The following is a 23,636-nucleotide window of genomic DNA, read 5'->3' as shown; positions in this document are numbered from 1 at the left end:
AATTTGAATCAAAATGAATAATGTAAGAAAATGAAAGAGTTTGTATTGTATCATAATTGTTTGTTTGTTGTTTTTACCAAATTATTTTTTTAATGCTTGCTGGACCCATAAAGGAAGTTCTGGGAAACATTATAGGATAGATTAGATAACTGGAAAGAGGAAAATATGGCAGAATTTAAACACATTTCTATTCAAGATGTAGTTATGGATAAAAAGAAAACAAACACATAATTACAGATGTGGTCCTGCAAGTTCAACAGAAAAGAAATGCACAACCTGCAGTTACCTTTCTCATCTAAATTCACACACTTAATTAGATTGAGGCATTATTTTTAAGCATGTGATATCACACCAAGGACAGTTTCAGCACACAGTCTGTAACAGTACAGTTAATAATTAATTCTTATGGCACTGAACTCAGCAACTCTGAACTCATCAGCATGTCTTTGATAAAGACATGACATTTTCCAGCTTGGATTCAGGGGACACTACATTGGGTAGTCTCTCAAATTCTGGATAGGTCTTGTGATGCAGTTTCATGCAGGAGAAAGTAAGATTCAGTGTATCTTTGGTATTAAGAATACTGTAAAGACACATCATTGTTGAGTAAATTTTCTCTACCTTTACACAAGACAAAATTTCAATGTGGACCTGAGATACAGTTAAAAAAAAAAAGTAAACATCACCTTACTATCAGAGTAACTGGAAAAAGAAAAAAAAAACTAATTAATGTTGAGTTGTAAAAATCTCTGTCAGTGAGGCCAGAAATTAACCTTGTCGACATTTTTGTCAGAGATCCTTCCTTTACCTGCCAGATGTCTCCCTGTCTCTCTGAGCAGTCCCATCAAAGCAAATTGAAGGAAGGTGAACCCTCTCATCATTTTGTTGCTGGGCTTGCAAGTTGATATTTGCAGCTTAAGTGGGAAGCTATGAATAAGCTCTTATGGGGGAAGGTAAGCAATAAGCCTAAATTCCAGCCTGACACAGTAGCTAACAGTGAAGAAGGCAGTATTTAGCAGCTATCAGTATTGTAAAAGGCAGAAGTCCTTCACAGAAGGTAGAATGACAAAATACACTTGGGCAAACCTTCAGCAGCAGCAGTGGACAAATGAATGTTGCTTTCAGACCTGCTTTCCCAGCCTTTCTGTCCTGCCTTCTTCTTGGTTCTGTTGCATGTGACTCGGTTGCTGCTCAATCTTAGGGGTTGAACAATGAAATCATATTATCAAGGTAGGTTTCTCTGTTGCATCATTCCATTCATCTTTTTGACAGCCCCTCAGCTCCCTGCAGAACTCCAGTCTGTGTACTGCTGGAGCCACCGATGCTAAGATTTCAGTTCAGGCCAGGAATGGACTTTTGTTGCATCTCTCCAAGTCATTCCCACGTACCACACCTGGGGTTATACCCTGTAGCAGTCTTGCACCTCACAAACTCTGATGAGGTGGTGGCTTCAGCTATTATGTTAAGTCTCCCTTTCTGATGTTCTGCCAAACTCACAGACTGGAAAATCACTGTCCTGTGACAGAATGAAGATACTAGGGAGAATGGCAAAAATACAAAATTAATTGGATCTAGCAGGGGACATTATGGAAAAGGACAGCAGGTTTTGCAAGAGGCATTAGACCTAAGACAAAGATGAAGGAAAATTCAGCTCATTATTTAACATGGGAAAGTGAGCAAGTAAAGAGTGACACAGAAGGCTAAAGCCTGAAGGGTCCTTTTGTTTCAATAGATTTCTCTTTCTCTTATCCTCCTTCCAGGTTCAAAAAGGCTTAATCATGACCCGATGCTTAATACAATTAATATTAACAGCAAAGTGCCAGGAACACAGACAGGGCAGGGAAAAAGCATGCTGAAGAACATTTATTTGAGTTATGCAAAGCATAGTAGGAAAGGGCTAAAACAAAAACCATGCCTCCTAAAGATACCCAGAGGAAAGGGAAGTCCACCAGGAAAGAAAAGTTCAGGTAATATTTGATATTATCTCTAAAGGGAATTAAGTGAAAAACACCAAATGAGTAGAACAGAAGAACATTCAGTTTATATATGTTGTTTTATTGTGACTGAGAGGTATTTAATTTAAAAAGAGGTATACAATGAAGTGGAGCTGTGTATCTGTAAATCCATGGGATTTTTGACCTAGCATAAGTATGCCTGTAGTGTGATTTCACTAGTTGGTGACAACATTTTCTGGCACCAGAAAGAAAAATTTGGATCCTAAAACCACAAAAGAAGGCCGGAGGAGTTTGTGTGACATGTGAGAAGCTGTTCAAGAATAAAAATCGTAGAATAATTTAGGTTGAAAAACCCTTAAGGTCAAGTCCAGCCATTCACCTAGCACTGCCAATATCTAATATAGACTTGAGAGATGCAAGTATTGAGCCTGCAAGAGGTCAGTGTTAGTTTTCCACACTGTGTGTAGCCTTTTTGAGAGCTGGAATGGCTGAAGTTGCCAGTTAAACTGCAGAGATTACCCAGAGCTGAGGAGTCCCTGGATGGAGAGTGGTAGAGGGGCTGTAGAGCAGCATGGGGCCATACAGGACACCAGGGAGGATGGCAGCCAACAAGCTGGAAACTGCTTTCACAAAATTTCAGCATCCATTTGAACTCAGCTGTGTTTCCCAGCAAGAGTTTTCAGCCCCTGACTGTGACTGAAGAGTGGGAGCGCAAAGGGGAGAGCTACCAGCTGGCCTAGCAGTTGATCCAGAGGCAAGGACTATGAAATAGTTATATTCTCTAGAAATTAGGAAACATGTGTGAGCCTGCTTATGTGCCTTGTTAATGCTTTTTTCTTCCCCTTTCCTCCTTTTAATTACATGTTCATGAAGCCAACTCAGTCATGGCTGCAGATGAGGAAAAATAGTTCACTGTGCACAAAGTAAATTTAATTTTCCCACATTTCTGGATAGTGTTTTAATAGCAACTCCTTTAAAGTCGAAAGTGTTCTATGACAATCTAAACCTGGCAGAAGGGTTTACAAGTACTGGTGGCCTGTTAGAATTAATCCTACAGTACACAGAGTAGCAATCTCTCGGCTTTTGTCTCTAAGAACTTATGGAGGATAAGTGAGTCCCAGAAGAGAACAGAGATGTCTGGAAAAGGCAAATAATGGTACATTAAATTTAAAGCTTTCCCTCTTATTTCGAGGGAGATTATGAGTTTATTTACAATCAGTTTATCAGGCTAATCGAACTTCCACCTTTGGCAGAGTATCTGGCTCAGCAGTAAGGATAAGGTTTGGGGTATCCATGATTAGTACCTCCAGTGATACTGCATCAGGCCTGACATTCTCACATAAAAAATAGAAAACAGAGATTCAACTACAGCATGGCGATTTGAAAAGCAGAAACCATAACCCCAAAATTTTTGCTAATGGCATATTTTAAAAGTAGGAGCAGGTCTTGGGTGAGGTGCAAGGGATTTGTCTTTGAATTTGCATGACAGCACAGAAAAAGACTTTGGTGGGTAGTGAGCCTGGCCAAGGGATGATTGGTACAAAAAGGGTTCAGGGTTTAAAGTGATCCTGACAAATAGATAGATGAAGAAGATGAAATGTGATAAAGGTGGTGTAAAGGATAAACATAGCTGGGAAGAATCATAGCTACAAAGTGCAGAGTAACTGTCTCAGCGTTGGTACAATGGGATATGTTTCAGGGGTTGTGGCGAGACGTAAGTGTAATGTAAGTACAGAAAGCCATACTGGTTATTCTGAAATTTCGAAAAAGAATGTTGCGTGTGAGATGTGAAAGCTGAATATCACTCTCACCTGGCTGTCCATGCTGCTCAGTCACGTGTTGAGACTTCCACTGCAAAAGAGGACATCAAAAATTTAAAAAAACCAAATTTCCTTGCCCTTTGAAAGCACCAGATGCTGTTTTCAGCTATAGCAAGGGCCTTTAGTACAAATGTGGTACAAGGATCCATGCTGGAATGTCACTGTGATCACTGACCACCATATACAGATACAAGTTTCAAGGGTCCAGTGAAGAGAAAGAATATTTAAAGAAAAAAAAAGACATGACCAATTAGAAAAAGCTTTATGAATTGAAATTTTGCTTTATTTTCTTAATTGTAGGACAGTTAAGGAGCAAAGGTCAATAATCGTTTGTACCTGATGAGATCAAGGCAAGAAATAGAATTATGTAGGCAGATTTAAAGTGTTACTAGGAAAAAATGCTTCAATTAGGTTGGAATAATCTGATGAGATTCTTACTACTAGAGTAAGATTATTACCACTTCAGAGGTTTTGAAGAGGTTAGTAAATATCTGCACTGGTGATCTGCATTTCTATATCCACCTCAGATGATCTCTTATATCCCCTCAGGATCATGTATGTAATTGTCATGTCTCTAGGAAATTGGGAATGACTTCTACACAGTACTTGGGACACTGAAAAGATAATTTTTTAAATTTTCTACTATGGAACAACTTTCAATAATATATTATTTCTATTCAATTATATATATATATAGCCTTTGTAAAACATTTAGTGTGTTCTATTATTGAAAAATCAGATCAAAAATATTCTGAGTGATCTAGATAAAAACACTGCAAAGCCAGGCTGAAGGACTATCATTATAATATGGTACTCAATAAGTTAAGTTATCATTAACAGGGCATTTAGGTGCTGAAAGAATTGACCCTACATCGAGCTTTAGTTGATATTTTTACTGCACTTCTGAACACATTTTTTGATGACTCACTTGTGAAAGTAGTGGTAGTATAATAGCAAGCTGTAAAGTTATTTCAATACCTCAATTGAAAAAGCTAGACTTACCAAAGTCAGTAGTGATATAAACATATAACTTGCATTTTTATGTGCATAAAAATACTGAGTCAAGGCTCTTATTTCTGAAAGAAAGTTAAAAGGACCAAGTGTTACTAATAAAAAGCAAATTGCAGGTGACCTTACAACAAAATATTGAAAAAAAATGGTTTTGACACCAAGTGCTCTTTATTTATTAATTTTTTTCTGTGTAGCACTGTTAAGCCCAAACCAACATCATTCTTGCCTTAAACTGCTAAAATAATGTCACATAGTGTTTCAGGTAAACCTGAAAAAAACAAGTTATGTCTTGGATTGTAAAGAATATTATGTTGGGAATCTGTCTTTGTTCAATTGCAGTCATCCACTTGGTCTTGGGCCCTTTTTTCATTACTATCACCAGGAAGAATTTGGTAGGATTCCCACAATATGAATTTTTCATCCTACTGACCTTTGACAAAACGTTCGACAATAAAAAAAGAAACATAAGTTCATGTTTAGGTCCACTGAAAAAAGAAGGTTCTTACCTGCATCATGCAGTTATGTACCAAACTTTTGTGAAATAAAGATCAGTGTTGTCATGACATTGAAGAAATACTGATAAAACAAACAGCATTCAATACCTGGTCTCATAGTCTTTACTAGACTGCACTAACATCATGGTTTGTAGGTTTGAATTTTTCCATATTCCTCACTAGACCTGATAAGAAGCTCTTTGTCTTCAGCAAACACTCTACATGAGTAGTGCATGTCACACATACTGGGATCCAGCTACCACTGTGTTTGTTTTTTACCAAAGTTACATTGTAATTTAACGCAGGCCAATCTGAAATGGTACACAAAACACAGAAAAATATTGTTTTGTCAAATATCAGTGAGTTTAGAGACCTGCAGTAAGTTTGTCTTATGATCTACTGTTGTCTGTACTCAGTAACAGTAAATTCAATGCTTTTTGTGAAATAGAGCAATGTACTTTATCCATCAGTAATTGGCTTGCAGCAAATTTTGTTTTGCCAGTGTGAGATCATTAATAATTATACGAGCAACATGCCAGCTCGTCCTCATCTTCTCAGCATGTGGTAGCAGCTTGAAAATTCAGGTAATAAATGCACACGTGAAACTAAAACGCAGCTGGATCCTAAAATCAGCATTAGTAATGATACTGTGACTTTCCATCTTTCCCTTGTCTTACCACTAAAGAGAAGCAATTCTGGTAAATCAACAGGGTCATCATGTAATTTATTACATGTGAAAAATTGTCCAAGAGCTTTCAGAATGCTTCATTTAACAAAAATGCTTCTCTTATTGACTGAAATGATTGAACATTAGATCAAGGTTGAAATTAACAGAAAATGTGGGTATTAGAATCAAAAGCTGATCATCAGGTGTACAGATGAGTCTCCTAACTTTAGATGTGGCTCAAAATATGCTGCATCAGAACTTCTCTGTGTGTGTGGTCATCTGGCTAAACGCTGAGAATATGGAGTGCAGACTAATATGCAAATGCCATAAAAATACATAAATCATAAAACATTAAATAAACTGCTGCTTATTATATTGCTAGTGTGAAGAATTTGCTTTGCTTTATTCTGACTTAGTGGGTGTCATGGAGAAGACAAGAGACTCATGATAATTTTAAATACTACTTTTTAAGTTGCCATGCCAGTGAATCAGCTCTGCCCTTTCTAATGATTTGTTTGTGACAGTGTAGTAGAATCCTTAGAGCTAAGTTCTTTTCTCAGTAGTGTTTATCTCAGTTTCACACATGTGTAATTCAAGATTATGCCTGTAACTTCTATATGCTTTTATGTTCCAAAATCCAAATGTAAATAACATTGCAACTTCCAATGGCTTGTTCTAATAATATCAGAGAATTAGAGAATAGTTAATTTGTTGTTACCTGCATATATAATACAGTCCTTTAAATAAAAACATGTCATTTTTATCTGGTTTTTACACACATTCTGTATTTACTTGGGAGCAGGGAAGGTATGGTCAGTAATTCTGAATGTCTGTTTCTATTTGCTTAAGAGCTTTTCCACACAAGGATGTGGTTAAGAAAAAAAGTGACTTCGTACCTTTTTTTCTGGAAAAAGCTCATGTATTGGCATTTTTGTTCTTGATTTTCTGAGTAGTAGAGTTAAGTTCAGCTGCTTTTACAAGTTTCAAGTGGCAACTCTGAGCACATTTCTGATTTTATTATTATTTGATCCCAAATAAAAGTAGGTCTTTTATATATGCAATGATTGGACTTGTATTCATCTTTTCTGTGGATCAAACAAGTTACTTTCAGAAAGCAAAGTGTTAAGCAGAAATTTGTGTTACAGTTCACTGGTATTAGCTTTCATATTCATACTTGGGGTAGACCCTGCCCTTCTTTACATGTATCTCTATCAGTGGTGTCACATTTGACGAACCCTGCAAAGAGTTCTCTCCAGTGAAGGCAGCCTTACATCAGCCTAACCAAGTGCATCTTTTCTAAGTCTGAGGCTGTGCTATGTCACCACTACACACTGGTCAGTAGTAACACTGCAGACAGTTGATAGATACAGCACCCAGCAGCGTGGACCGCCAAAGAGGGCCTTGAAAAGACTCAGACGAGGAAGCCAGCCACACATCCAAATGCTTATGCTTTAGAAATTCCTTTCAGTATGGACATCCGACTCCTGCAGCTGCTGAACGTAGCCTTTTATATGGCCACAGGTGTTGGCTTCAGTGCTGGAGCACAGAGTGGTAGCAAACAAAGGGGAGTATAGTCAATGCTGCCAGAGACCAGACGTGGTGCCAGTGTAATACTGAATGTAAAACAAATACTTGTGCCAAGTTGTTTCTAAATGCATTTTAGATAGAAAAATTAGCTTGTCTTTTGGGAGTATTATCTATGTGTAGATGAATCTTCCAAGTTTTAATACAGTATAAAGCAGGCTTTTTAAAAATAAAAATAAATAAACAAGATACAGACTTACAAAGGTCAAGACATACTATTCCATTTTTTATGCAACTATTGTTTAAAAAATAATCAAAATGTATAAGACTAATTTAACTCTTCATGATCCCTCCTTGGCATATTTGTGAGACATTTATCCCTTGTGTAGTGTGAGTTACTTCTCCAGAGCAGGAAGTAAAGGTAATTCTGCTTTAGAGTAAATCTGTGTTTGTATATAAGGGCATTTCAGGAGTTGCACATTCTTAATTCAGATGATTGAACTGTCATCCTATCATTGATGCAATCTGTGATTTTAGGACTACATTTTCTGCATCTGTAAAGAATGCATTTCCGATGTATTTAGATGTTCACTATTCTGAGATGCATTTTCCCTGTAAATGGAATATATTTTAGGTGGTTCCCTCATAAATTACTGCTGAATCCTATTTGCATACATATTTATACAAATTGTCTTTGGTCAATTCCAAAAGGGGTGGTTGAAGTGTAGACATCCTTTTAAAATGACTGACTGCTTATCACAGTGCTACAGATGCTATTTCTGCCTCTGTACAGGGAATTTCCTGCACCAGTATTTACAGATAACAGCATTAACAGCTGCTTCTGTTACCAAAATTCCAGTGTATGTTTGAGGTATTTAGCATTTTTCAATTGGAAGGAGAGTTACCAAAGGGTCCTTTAATCCTGGGGTCTCAAAATCCCTCTTTTGTACTACTACCTTGGTGGGTTTTAATATTAATGCACACCTGGATGTTGCAGGATGTTTTCCTTTGGACAAGGGGAATACATTTTGCTCCAGTGTGACTTCATCTGCAAATGGCAAGCAGAACATTTAATGTAGTTTTGAAGATCTGGGCAAAATAAATGATGAGAGTGTCACCAAAGAGAGGGCTTGTGAAAACAAAACCGGTTGCTAGCGTAGGTCCTTGGAACAAATATGCATTTTATGTTAACTTGTCACTGGGGGAAAAAAAAAAGAAAGAAACTGTCCTGGGAGTAAGGACTTGTATCCTAGATCATCCCTTTCCTAAGGGTGAGTCCAATCAGCATGGGACAGTGCGCTTGGGAAGGCCCTATATAGATGCTTTTATTTCATAAAAGGTATTGGTGCCATATTTCCTCTGTAGTTGAGTTCAGAATAAGAAAACTAAATAAAATTGTCAAGCATTATGTACACATAATAAACAAGTCTTTAACACAGAAAAATAATAAGCAGCATTTTTTTGAGTGTGCTTTGTGGGACAAAGAAGTCTCTCGTACCAGAGAAATGCATTTGCAGATGCCTGTCATAAAATGGCTTGATATGTATGAATCAAATCAAGTGGAAAGAAAGCAGTTTACTTTGTCAGTAAACTTGATAAAAGTAAGGCATTGTGATATCCTTCCTGTAAAAAACAAAGTATTCTCCTTTATATAATGGGATAAAGAGAGTTTCAAATAGGTCTAAATTATTCAAAACTCTTCTAAGAATCTTTAGCTAATGGTAGTTAAATAAGGCAGCTTTGCCAAATTTGCATTATAAGCAGTTTACATTTAGAGTACAAAACAGGTCATGAACCTGACCGTTAAACACAAGTGACTGTCCCAATCACAGGCTTATCAATTATTTTTGTGGGGAATCTACTTTTGTCTGGATGCAGAACAGCTGAAGTCATTTAAATATCAAAAATATTCCTATCTTACAAATTCATATCATGCTACTGAAAAATATTCTAGCAGTAATTTTAGATTGTATTTTCCTTTTAATTTGTATTTTCATTCTCATTAAGCATTATATTAAAACCAAACTGTTTTTACAACCTTGAACTAGTTTGTCTCAACATCTCCATTATTTTGTTTCAAACCTATTCAAAACAAGAAATTCGTCTAAAATAGCCTTTTCCCATGAAAAGCATTTCCATACTTGTTTTTCAAGGAAAAAGTTGGGGAAAAAAGGTCCCAGCTAATTCTGTCAAATATTATTTTACTGAGAAAATAATATCCTTCTGAAGTGTTTAATAAATGTGTTTTAAAAGACCAGGAAATCAGTGTATATATCTTTATATTTGTGCCTTTCTCTAGATTGATTTCACATCCAATTTCTCCTTAAAATAAGCAAAGCATTCTGCCAGGTATTTCCTAATGCAGCTACATGCTCTTGATCTTGAGGCAGAATGAAAATCTCTGTTCTGAAGCCAAGGGTGACGTTCACAGTGTGCTTTTCTGCACAGGACTTCTATTATTCTGTGAAACATCCCCTAAGCCCCCCCACTCGATGCATCCTTCTCTTTCGTGATCTCTTCATTACCGCTTGTGAGAAGAGGAACTTCCTTTCTCCTCTACATCAGAATATCCATTTGTGGGTTCTGAATCTGTGGACTGTGGATGGAACTGCAGCAACTTTATCTTCTGTCACTTCAGGAACTCTGTTTGGTAGGGCCTCCCAAAACTCATCTATTTTGTTGCTTGCGTTTCCACTGGTTCAGGGAGGTTTAATTATTTTCAATTGCATTATCTTGTGAGTCACCTCAGGATCTACCTCTGCATTCCTGCTTTCACATATTTGCCCAGATTTATTGGCTTGATTCTGCTTTTCTTTTCCTCCTTGATAACTTATATTGGCTTTTTTTCCAAACCTTCTTCTACTCCTTTTGCCACATTTTCCTGTTCTATCAGTACATTCCAGTAATCTTGATCCATTTTCAGTTCTTATACATTATTTCAGACTCTGGGAGCATCCCACTGCCATCTATTTTTATCTCTGCTATTTACAATTATCACAGATCACGTTTTTAGCTTGAAAAATTAGAAAAACCAAACATGTAATTACACTTAAAATTAGCCTGTGGCTGTCATAAAGAAAAAAAAATTGTATTTTTGTCTTAGGGTGAACAAATAGTTATCAATATATTTTACTGCATCGGCATTCCAGTTTGAATGAAATGAAAGTCATAAAAAAACAAAAACCCAAACCAAAATCTGCGACCAGGTATCAATTATTTTTTGGTTTAGTCTAAATCATTTTATAATGAGAAAAAATTCCAGTTTTGATTTACTTACTTTATTTCTGCTAAAAATGTCTATGGATTTCACGTGCGTGAATGACCAAACAGCAAAAGGAGAGGTTCACCAAGTGCATTGTCTTGTATCCTCAACTGCACTTCCAAACTTGCTGTCAAGTGATAATAGGAAATGCATAGAGCTGCAGTATTTGATCTGTACCAGAAGATGAATTCACAAGTAGTCTAAACACCAAATTACATAATTTCTCCTCCCGCAAGTCAGGCACGTTGCAGTGGCCACTGCACAGCTGCTGGCCTGGGCGACATCCAGGCAGACACAGTCACAATTGTGTCTTTTCATCTGGGTCATTCTGAATTCCTTCAACAGGAAATGGAACACAAGCAGAAAAGTTTTAAAAACATCCCAGACATGAATCAACAAAAACCCCAAACATCTGCTCATCAAAGCTCATCAGAAAACAGTGTATTTTATTTACACTACTCTTCTGGGTGTGCTGAGAATGCCTAATGAGGCTAGAGATCACCGGAAAATATTGCTGGTATGAAGTGTCCATTTCACTTTCAGAATAACTGGCCTAATCTCCCCAAATGATGTGAAATACAGTGTATTTCTCTACCATTTTGTTATTTATTTTAGCATAAAGTGATACAGTTTTTTTAAAAAACACAGGTCACTTCAAATCCAAGCTGGCTAAACAAAGATACAAAATTTTAAACAATATTTTAATTTTTTTGAAGATAAAATGGTTCTAGTAAATGCAGAAACCAGGATAATAGAAAACACAGTTAGTGTAAATGCATTCATCAGAGATGCAAGAAACATTTTCACACGTAAGGAAATGCAGGCTCAGATCCTCAGACAGAGCAGCTCAGCATAACCTACTGACTGCTTCCTGTACTGCCAGGGAACTAGGCCACTGGGTTTAAACATTTGATATTATATAGCTTTTCTGTTCCACAAGACAGATCCTATACTCTGTGCTCATGCAGGATTTATGAATTTTTGTGTCTTTGCAAGAGGTCACATTACGGGGGCAGGCCTCATTTCGGCTTTGTCCATAGTAAGAGCTCAGATACCCTGTTCTTCAGCAGTTGGTGTTTTTGTAGAGCTTCATTCAAGCTATTACCTGGAGAAGTGGTTAATTCAAAGGTGGTTACTGACCTGAGCTACTTCACTTATTTCAGGGAGGGGCTCACCTCAGCTACAGTGAGAAAACAGTGTCTTTGGCTTTGTCCTTGAAGACATCCTCACACCTCCGTGCGTATCAGAAGGGAAAAAAAATTTTCTTTTGTTGGAGTAAAATTTGTTAGGGAGCAAAGGGAATGTTTTAATTTTACTTGTACACTGATTTTGTCTTATTCAGGCTCTTTAAACGGTTCTTGTCATCAAAACAGCACACAGTATTTCCTCTGAGGCTTTTCTGTTTGTGTTCATAGGGAAGCATCTTCCTTAGCTTTTAAAGGTCACTCTCTATTGGTCTCTATTGGTCTAAAGGTCTATCTCTATTGGTCACTCTCTTATAGACACAACCTGGAGATTATGTTTCTGTTAGTAAATTCCAGAAGCAGCAATACTTTCATAGTGTTGGTTTGGAGAAAGAGGACATCAGCAATGAATGACTGGAGCAGCTGTAAGTCACGTAATGGGTAATTATTCTTTGTAAGTGTAGAAAGAAATCTTATTCTGCATGTCTGCTGTGTAGCTACAAAATATTGCTGTCGATGCCAAAACGGATAAACACCTGCTAAAAGAACTGTGAAGAAGATTATCTCTTTCTTACACATACACTTATGAAACGTGTACTACACACTGGACCATCTCCAGGTTTTTTCTCTTTCTCTCAGCATTTTTCTAGCCATTGAATCAGTTGTTCACCCTGTCTGCCTGACCTGTGGAAAAGACATCTGCTATGGAGAGAGGCCAAATATCAACATATGACGTGTTTCAGTTTTGTGGTGCCAACCTTGTAGGATAGAACCCTTGTTTGTTTTTTATTCGACCTGCTTTTGAGTTTTGTCACATGATTTTGTCATTGGGATGTGGGGCCAGTACTCTTTTCTGCTTCTTATCCCTTTTCACCAGGCGGGAAAGAGCTTGTTGCTGACTTCTCTCTACCTGTGCAGCTGTAACAATGCTCTGCCAGCAATGTTAATGCTCCCTTGCCAGTTTTTAAACATTCTGCCAAGTAGAGAGAATTAATAACAAGATCTGAATCATCTCTAAAATAACCCCTGTGTCCTATTCCTCCAGAATGAAGTCATTTTTCAGCTCCTGTCCAGGGTAATAAGAAGGATCTGCTATACCCCCTGGGCTGAGAAGTGTGTCAGGGCGGGCCACACCCTTATTCAGCCTACCCTTTTGCCTCTGCAGCTCTAAATGTTTAAAAACCTCTAGGCCATATTTTACAGTCCATGTCGTGCTGCTCAGCTGGTGCAAAGTGGATGGGCTCCAGCCAAAGCTGGCGAACGGCCATAGCCTTCCCCTCATGCTCGTGAAGACATCTGGGACAGGGCAATGCTGTCCTTGTGCCCGTGGCTCCTCCGTGGTGTCACATGCAAGGCAGCCCAGGCCAGAACCCCCCACCCTTGGAGGGGAGCCCTCAGCTGGGCTCAGCCCTGTGCATATGCTGAGCAGCCCATCGTGCCATGGCTGACATTGTTCCCTCTGAGGACATCCATGCTTTAGAGCAGAGCTTTTGATTTTTAGACTAAAACTCAGAAGAGTTGAAACAATTGAAGGGTTTGAGCAGAGCTTAAACTAATAGGGAAAAACTAGTAAACCTGAACCATAGCTGATAATATGTGCAGTATACATGCCTACTATATCTTGAGCAGAAACTTTCCACTGCAATGTGGGCTTAATTTGTTTCTCTTTCTTTCATCTTGTTTCATCCTTTTTTACTCCATTTGGAAGCAGAAGCAAAGATCTTAATGAGTCAAGATGAACTGTCAAAAGTTAATAGTGGAAGATGCTTTGGGATAGCCATGCTCAGTTAGTATCACACCTTCAAGAAGTGCTAACAAGCATTCCTTTTAGGTATAAAAGTATTTAATTTTTATGTCAATGGGAAAACTTGGCCTTTAGTCTCCAGAGACCTCAGAGTCTGCGCAGAGCCGAGGCAAAGGAGTGGATCATACTCCAGTAAGCTGTGGCACCTGTTTCTGCTCCTTTCGTTCCTGTTGCAGCTACCAGTGGCTTGCTTTGGCTGGGTGTTGTGTTTTCCTTCCCCAGTGATCCGGAGAACAAGCATAAGCTGGTACACTCTGAGCTTCTCCCCTCTCTTCTCTCCTGTCTCTCTTCTACTACACATCAGTCATTAACTTTATTTCCTATTTACATGGTATCCTTTGCTTGTCTCCAGCTCTCTGTAGTGCTCTTGGTTTTCCCTTGGGCATGAGGACTCTGAGGCAACAGTTCTGCAGCTCTTTGTTTCTATTTCTTCAGCCTGCATCTTCTGTCTACTGTTTGGAAAGAAGGACAACTCTAACTGCTTGCAACAGCATCCCTACATACCACTGTGGCAATTCTGAGACTGTAGTGTGGCAAAAGGCAAACCTCTTTGTAGAAATGCAAACACTCTCGTAATACTTTGGCGTTCACCTGTCAGTGGCCGTGCCTTGGCCTTGTCCTGCCCTAAGCATGTGAGTTGCATATAAATACATCATATCCCCTTTTGCCACTGCTTTCATTAGTAAGGGGTTATACTACATTGGCTGTGATAGTAAAAGAGTATTAATTGGTATGTCTGAAAGAGCCATCTGGTACAAGCCACTAAATTCTTTCTGGTTCTCTGCTCCATTTGTAGTAAAGAGGCAGTTTCTGAAGGCCTAAAAAGTTATCTGGCTTGTAAAGAAAAATCCACTCTCTGGCAGAGACTGAAGTTATGAAATTTGATCTACTTAACTAAAAATCCTATTAGATGGATTTACACATGGCTCTCTGAGATCAGGCTGTCCAATATAAAGAATAGGACCTGAGGTCTTTTAATGGGACCTGAAGCCTTAAAGCTGTTTAATGCTGTCAGGAATTTTTTCCAGGTTACTTTTCCATGGTTCCTTCAGATTCTGTTGATAAAAACAATGCAAACTAGGGTCTGATCCATATAGACCTTGCAGTTTGGAATATCATTGTGTCAAATGACTAAATCTGTTACATTAGAATTTGATAAATAGTACTGCTGTAATCAAGAAAAAACTAAATTTTTTTGCCACAACTAGCTACGTGGCATGGCAAGATGGGTCTCCTTTGAGGCTGTTTTGTGCTCTTAAATAGTCAATTCTCATTTTAGCTTGCTGTTTTAAATCCATTTTTTCTTGACTTCATAGTGCTTCATCTCACCCCATTCTGCAAAACTATGTGACTTAATTTCAAAGCTATCAGTGTATAGTGTTTTCTTCCTTGAGTCTCTTGCTTGGAGAGCCAGGCGGTTTTGTGAAGCTCTCAGCACTCCTTTCTGTCCAAAAAGAAAACATGAAAAAGGAAATTTCTGTCCTCCTCCATTTTATAAAAGATGTGTGATCCCAAAAACTGCACTGGCTCAGAAATCAGATGACAAAACAAAAATTCAAGTATATATTGTTACCTTTAAATTCCTTTATTTTTATTAGTCTTGTATTTTTATTTGTTTTAAGTATCAAGCAATTGCTTTGAAAGTTTTTTTGCTTAGTTAAACTTTCGTTAACAAGATCCTGCCAAAAAAAACCCCAACAAATGAACCCCCAAAATCAGCACCCTGCTAAAGATCCTATGAAATCCACAATTTCTAATAGTTTAGTTAGTTGGGATTATCCCCTTCTCCATTATTGTCTTTTGATTTCTTCTTATCATCTAGATAATAATGTTCCTGTAAGTGAGAGAGGTGTTTGCTTGCATCTTGTTACCTTCTTTCCTGTAGCTGTCAGAATTTTCATAGCCTGGACAGGAGAAGGAAATGCATATAACAGCCTGCAATAACTAGAGAATAAATTTTCTGCATTTCCAGCAACTCAGGGTACTCAGAGTCACCCTTGCCAAAACTTGGTGAGAATGTTTTCTCCCTAAAGTGTTTGGTATGGTGTTTCTGGGCCCTGAGCAAACACCTTTTCCTCCAGCATCCTACAATCCAAGCACAAGAAGAGGACATTGATGTATTGGAGAGGACATTAATGTATTGGGCGCACGGAGCACTTACTGGTTGTGAGCAATATTGGTACAGTGTGTTTTGCAAGGCAGGGTAGCTTACTTTCGAAGTAAAATAGTATTACTTTTAGGTGAAATATTATTGATCTGAATTAAAACACCCTGCACTGGGTTTGCATTTAGTTACCCTAAATGATGATAAAAATGCAAGGCCTTACATATTGATTCCTCAATCTTGAGACCATTGAAGTTTGCAGTACATTTGGCAAGTGAATATTGACCTTCACATGATGATGGTTAATGTTATCTCTTAACACTAAAATCCTAGTCTCATCTAAACAGAAGTGTATATCTTCTTATTACCTGTCCTTTTCCCACATGGATTATTGTATTAAAAATGACAATATATGAATTTAGCTTGGCCTTACTTTGAATCATGCATATACTTGAATTTTCAAATAGGGTGTTTGAAATTAAAATAATGTATTAAAGAACTCTGGTGAGACATAGTGGATTTATAAAAATAGACAACTGCAAATACAAACACATAAATATTTATGGTGAATTTTCTGTTTATATTTTATGTAGCATAATCTTCCCATCATAGGATTAGGTTTGGTCTGCCACTGGTTTGTGTGACAAGACATTTAGAGCAGCTCACATCAATCAAAATAAATCATAGTATGTCATGAGTTAATATCAACACTACAAATGTGAAAAGTTTTTAATGCATGGCTATTGCATGTGCATGTCTTGTCCTGGATTAAAAGGACCATTTCGGGCTGAAAATGAAATCCTAGATGAACTGTTTTTCAATTAATAAAACAAGGGATACAAAGCTTTTAAAATACTTTGTGATTCATAGATACACTTCACAGAGTGCACATGGCAGTGGCTATTTCTTCAGCCTGTGTCGCGGGTTGGGTTTGTAACCGGGCGGAAAGACCAATTTAGTGTAGTGGTTTTGGTCTAAAATACTCATTACTGTTTATCTTCTGTGAGATAAGAATTAGGAGAAATGCAAAGCAGGCACCAACTTGAATGAATATAAAGAAGTTTATTAACAGACCTAAAAGAAGAAAAGAAAAAAAATTATACCACCTTTAGAACTCTCCTCCTCCCCCCACCTTCCTCCCTTCTCCCACTGACAGTGTAAAGACAACCCTTAAGATGTTCAGTCTGTTTACCACTTCCATAATAACCTTGTTCAGTCCATTTAGAAAGAGAAGTCTCTTTTTGCTCATGCTATGAAAACAGTATCACACCGAGACAGCCACCCACTTCCAAATATTGTTCAGTCCATTTAGGAAGAGGAGTCTCTCTGCTCACATGTGAGTCCCTTCCCCCGACTTGCAGCTTTTCCCGCAACTGCTTTCGAGGGTCCACTCTTGAAAGTTTTCTGGGGTACAATTTTAAGGTTGAGCTGTTCAGAAACAAAAAAAACAGAGGCCCTTCTCCTTCCCTGGGAGCAAAGGGTCATCTTCATCTTTAAGACTATCTCTGGAAGCATCTCTAGGAATTGAGGTTTTTCTCCTTTCCTCTTTGGAGCAAAAGTCCTCATCTGGTTCATCTGGTTCATCTCTCTCTGTCCAAACTTCTCATGAAATTACAGCTGCGTCAGCATCTGCCTATCTCAGCGCAGGTGCTTCTGCTTACGAGTTGAACACTCCACCCCCCATATCTTCATGAAATTACAACGGGATACTCTGATATATCATAGCTTCACAACAGACTTTCAGCTTTAAGCATCTCCTCTCTCTCTTCCCTCAGGTTTTCAGCTCTTCACAGCAATAAAAGGGTTAATCTCACCTCGGCCTTGCAGCTGGAATGTGGCTTATCGCTGTTGGTCACCTGGCCTCTGCCGGACAGAGGTGCCGCTTTGCTGAATCTCGGCCGCAGTGGAGGGGGGGGTTCCGAGCCTCTCTGGCCGCCCACGGCAAGGCAGTGGGGGGGGGTTCCATGGCTGGAACAGGCCCATGGCTCCAGGCTGGCCGTGGCCCGGCCCGGCCTGGCCCAAGCAGGGCCTGGCCGGGCCCACTGGCCCCTGCACGGGGCCTGCAGCCACCTGTGCCAGCGCCGGAAACGAGAGAGAGCTGGGGTGGGAGTTTGTCTATTCTTAAGTGTGGATCACAGAGGCAGTCACAACTTTAAGTGGCTTAAAGAATTGTCCATATTCAAACTGGCCAGCTGATAGGTTCTATCAGGTCCCAGAGGAAGCTGTAAGCACCCCTTAGCAAGGATATCCCTTCCGGGACTATGCTTGCTAACCTATGACAGCCTGATTCAGCTTTCACTGACAGTGGTAAAAATCAGGAGTAACTCCAGCAAAGGCAGTGGAGCTACCTGGGATAAGATGAGAACAAAATGAGGAATTTATTGTCACAGCTGTGAAGAAAATATATTGCAGTGATGGATTATTTCTTTTTGGACTATGACGCAGCTTGAAGGAAGGAAAAATAGTAGTGGCCTATAAGCAATTGATTTTTTTTTCCAATGCTGAATGAAAATAGAGCCGCTGTTAGCCATTGCTCTTATGCAGAGACACAACTGAAAAAGTACAAAGAAGTTGTACTGGATGTGAAGATCTTTTGCAAAGATATTTTTGCTTTAATGATTGGAATACAGTATTTTGCCTTTTTATAAAGGAAAGTATATGTCTGAAAATGGTGACAAAGATTTGGCTGGAAGACAGCTTGGAGAAGTGTATGCCAGAGACTGCCTGAAATATTCTTTGCAGATTAGGGTATTTTAATGTATGTAATTTTGAACTATTGCATTCTTCAATGACTGTTTAATTCTTTAGCTAATAAATGATGGGTGACTTTGGGTTAAACAGATCAATGAAGACTTTAATTTCTGGAGGTTTTTCAAACTGCTTTAATTCCTCTCAACTTTACATGCATACAGGTTAGTATCATGCTTATATTTGGTTAATACTGAACACTGCAAGTCACCACTACCTGGTGCTAGTAAAATTTAATAAGCCATTTAATTTATCTTTTTCTTGCTGTCCCTTGTCCTTTTCAAATTAGATCTAACACTTGGTTTTGATCTTCAGCAAAAAAAGTGCCACTATATTTTTCTTCTCATGAATCAAAGTGCAAACTGACAATTCTAACTGCTTAAAATGCAGAGGGCAGAAGATTCACTCAGTGATAGAATTTTAATAGTCAACAAGACTTCAATAAATTTAGTGAAAGGAAAGCAAAAGAAGGATATCACACTCTTATTTTTGTTCTGTAAGATTACAAAAGAGCTGCTAAGATGGGGGATTCAAAACTTCTATAGAAAATTACTTGGAACACTCTTTTAAAGTAGCCAAAGAAAACCTTTGAGGAGCAGAGTCCTAGGCTCAGAAAATGCCTAGTGGGATGAATCCAGATGCTGGGAAATGTAAAATGTTGTAACTATGGGACTATGACGAGAGAGGGAAAGGAATCTAACAATTAAATACCCAGGGACAGATAGCTGTAGATTTTATTCTTTGCCTTTGAAATTAATCAGAGGAAATAGAGAAACTATCTAATAAAGAGAATAAATAAGGCTGTTGTTACAAGAGATCAGGAGTTCTCTTTCTCCATTTGAGTGCATATGAACAAAGATATGGTAGATTTATAGATCTGTAGATATCCTAGATTGAAACAGCCATGGAAAGGTGGCCATTTCAAAACACTTGAAAAATTTTGTACACAGTTTTGCATTATACTGGGAAAATGATACTTACAGGATATTGCTGAAGGTATAAATGTAGCATACCTCAATTATCAATTGGACACTGTGATGAGTAACAATATCTTGAGCTATACTCTTGAGTAGAGCCAAAGAAGTACTATTACAAGGAAGACAACTCATGGCAGATTATAAGCCAGTAACTGAATGTAAGGGAGTGTGATAAAACTGATAGAGAGTATAATACAAAGCAACTGCCTTTTGGCCGTCTTGTGAGGCAGCTGGTGTTGCATACTGTAAGAGGTAGGTTCCTGGATGGGTTGGGCTTTGTTTTGTTCAGTGTCAAATATTAAAAGCTGCAAAGTACAAAATATGGCACTGACTCTCAAATACAGTGATATAAAACCTGTCTGTAAAAGTTCTCTTGCCCAAATTTCTCTTGGATAGTTTGTCCAATTGCATTCAGTGTGGTAGGACTGTGGTAATTTATCCTAGGTGACAGTAGGTCTCAGAGTTTTAAGATAAGCTACATAAGAGAAGAGACTTCAGCAAAACAAACACTGAGAAGTAATCAATCTTTAACTCCTGATTGAAAAACTACCACAAAGCTAATAAATTGTTTTTAAAACTAATGACAACATAAAGTGAAAATCTAGTTTTTGTGGGGAAGAAACATTTCATTCTGTTTTTCAAGCTGAATCATACAGTTTCCTCACAGGAAGCAGCTCCCATGTTTTCTGTTGTTAACTGGTAAAATTCACCTTCAGTTGATGACATTGAGGTAGTACAGCTGGCTAATGTCTGTGTGGAAAATAGGAACATTCAAATGCTTAAAACTAAATATCAAGCTACTTTTTGAACAGCAATATTATTGGGTTTGGGAGCAATAAAATTATAGATTTAGATGATGGAATAGTAGAAAGATAGCTATGTGTGTTTCTGTATCATTTGTTATTGTGTTGCCTAAGCAGTGTGAAAGATACTCATACATATGGTGCCATGACAGTCAAAGTTACTGCAAGCTCTTTCATCACAGAGTGGAAAACTTATTCAGATATCTAGAACAACAAAAAAAAACAGAGTACCCACATCCTAGAAGATGTAGGGGGTTGCCATAATCAGTCTTAGGATAGCCATCAACCCACAAAAAGACTGAATCTTATTTTCTGAACTAGAGGAGTAAAAGTTCTGTGAATACTGTAGCAAATAATTAAAGTGTCTAATGAAAATAAAACACAAAACCAGCAGGCAAATTCCTCTGTTTTCTGGTAGCTTAAAAATGCCATACTTCAAATGTAACAAGACATATATAAAGAGGAAAATGAGCCTAAAAATCTAAAATCACATTTAGTGATGTCTTAAACCAAGTTTTTTTGTAGATCTCTGATGCCTTTATCAGGTCTTACACATCTACACTGCTTAGCAAAAAGTTTTTGTGTTTATTGTTAGCACTTGCCTAAAAGTAATACTTGTGATAAACTGTCAATTAGCTAATTACTAAGCTGCTTCGAGAGAGATTGTCTCACTTGGTCTTTCTTCACTGGTTTCCAATTCTGTCTTACCTGTTTGTTCTGTTCTCTTTTTTATCCTTGACGGTCACTTCAACTGACTAAGTGACCAGCCACTGAGCACTGTGATTTGTGATTTCAACAGCAGGCATCTGGACTTCACCTCTACCTGTTCTGCTCTACATTACACATTCATTCTAACTCATGGACTGTTCACCCTATGATGAATAACTATGTTATCACTATCTACTAATTAAGAATAGGTGCTGTACCATATCACTACACACAAATGAACTCCAGCTGAATTATTTAGGCAACAGTCAACTGACTGCCAGATGTTGTCTGAAACAAGGTAAAACCTGTCTGCATGGTGTGGCAGGACACTGGCTCTTTCTCCTTTGATTATGGGGACTTCACTCTTCTCCCCATCTCTGTCTTCCAGCTTAGGGACTGGATGGATACCTGGCGTACAACTGATTTTACTAATAAAGACTGAGGCAAAGAGGTACTTAGTACCTGAGCCTTTTCCTCAGCCTTTGTCACTGTTTTCCCCTGCATCTAATAAAGGATGGAGGTTCTCCTTGGCTCTCCTTTTGTTGCTAATGCATTTATAGAAACATTTTTAGTCTTTTCCAGCTGTACCCAGATCAAGTTCTAGTTGGGCTTTGGCTCTTCTAATTTTTGCCTTTCATAACCACACAACATCCTTGTAGTCCCTCTGAGTTGCCTGCTCCTTCTTAAAGTCTCCTTTTTACACTGAGTTCTGGCCAAATCTCTCTGCTCAGCCAGGTGGGTCTTCCTTGGAGCTCATCTTTCAGCACATTTGGATGACCTGCTCCTGTGTCTTTAGCATTTCCTTCTTGAACGATGTGCAACCTTCCTGGACTCCTTTGCCCTTCAGGACTGCCTCCCAAGGGATTCTGTCAACTGAACTGCTAAACAGGCCAAAGTCTGCCCTCTGGAACTTTTTTTTTCACATAATATGTATGTATTTCCAGATTTTTAATGTCACAACAAAGTGATTTATAGCAACATCCTAATAATGAATAATGCAATTATAAATAATCAGAACAGCCTGAGCAGTAGTTCACATTGAGAGCCTGCGAAAATAAAAAAGCTGTTTATTGTTAATGAGTGAAAGAATATTAACTAGAAAGCCGATGCTATGATATGTTCCTAGTAACTTTTTACTAGAAATAGACATTCATTTGAAAACATGCTCATGTACAAATTACATTGTGAGAGTTAATCAAAGAACCTGTAGCTAAATTAAAGGAAATATAATTTTCCTTTTGGCTGATTCTTAACTTGAAAGGGGTCTGCCCCAGTTGCAGTTTTAAAATGAGAAACTGGGGTATACCCTTTAAAGGATTAATGTGTCTGCTAAAATGAAAAAAATGCAAAATGAATGAACAAAAAGCCATGTTTAGTTGCTATTAGAATTCTTTTCAAGCCTTCAGTTAGTATACAATAGAAACTTCTTCATTGAGAAAATACCATAGCTACTGCAGTTTTGATCAACACCCCTTCTAAGTCTTGGATGTTTTGTTCATCTTGGATTACATTTATGTATTCTGTCTTTATATGAGTTTCTTTCTTCGTTAGACTTTTAAAAGTGGGACCACAGATAAAAAGAGGGTGTGAGATTGTCTTGTTAGACATGGGCAGAATTTCTAACCTGACATTCTTTCTCTGTCTAGTTTCTTCTTCCTTTTCTTTGAATTATAAAGCATCATGTTTCTGATGGACACCACATAAATGCTGAAGAAATGCAGCACGTTGTACTGTTCCTGTCAGTCTGACTCAATGAGAACTGAGGGGTTATAAAGATGAGTTAGAGGACTGTGTCCATCACCTCGGCATTCTGCCATATACGGGGCAACAGTTCTCCCTGAACTGCTGCACCATGGGCCACTCTGCCATAGGGTCAGTCCTTCAAGCACAGGCTGCTCCAGCATGGGTCCCCCATGGGGTCACAAATCCTACCAGGAAACCTGCTCCAGCGTGGGCTCCTCTCTCCACGGGTCCCTGCCAGGAGCCTGTTCCAGCATCGGCCTCCCATGTGTTCATAGCCCTCTCTCAGGCATCCACCTGCTCTGGTGTGGGTCTCCTCCATCTCTGTGTCCCTGTGATCGTCCAAGGGCTGCAGGGGAATCTCAGCTCTGGCACCTGAGGCACCTCCTGCTCCTCCTTCTTCACTGACCTTGGTGTCTGCAGGGCTGTTCCTCTCACATGCTCACTGCGCTCTTCTCTGGTCACAGTTACATCTGTGCTATAACTTTTTTTTCCTCTTCTTAAATATATTATCATAGAGGCTTTACCATCATTTCTGATGGGCCCAGCCTTGGCCAGCAGCAGATCCATCTTGGAGCCAGCTGGCATTGGCTCTGCTGGACATGGGAAAAGCTTCTGGCAGCTTCTCACAGAAGCCACCCTTGTAGCCCTCTCTGCCACCAAAACCTGGCCATGCAAACGCCATGCAAACACACATCTGAGCCAGTAGCAAAACAGACCAATATCCCTGCTAAAATCACAGAATAATTTGTGTTGGAAGGGACCACTGGATGTCACATGAAAATTCTCCCACGCGAATATATGGGCGAACTTCAGCCTTAGAAAGGTTGCTCAA

At 38.6% G+C, this 23,636-nt stretch overlaps 1 protein-coding gene across 3 annotated transcripts in view; it reads left to right on the top strand.

Moving 5' to 3' along the window:
• The window catches only part of GRIA4 (glutamate ionotropic receptor AMPA type subunit 4), a 219,543-nt gene that overhangs the window by 73,282 nt on the left and 122,625 nt on the right, over positions 1-23,636 (top strand). The gene's annotated exons all lie outside the window — the stretch shown is intronic.

The sequence above is a fragment of the Aphelocoma coerulescens genome, chromosome 1, assembly GCF_041296385.1.
Source record: "Aphelocoma coerulescens isolate FSJ_1873_10779 chromosome 1, UR_Acoe_1.0, whole genome shotgun sequence".
NCBI lineage: Eukaryota > Metazoa > Chordata > Aves > Passeriformes > Corvidae > Aphelocoma > Aphelocoma coerulescens.
This window is presented reverse-complemented; position numbering and strand designations above follow the sequence as displayed.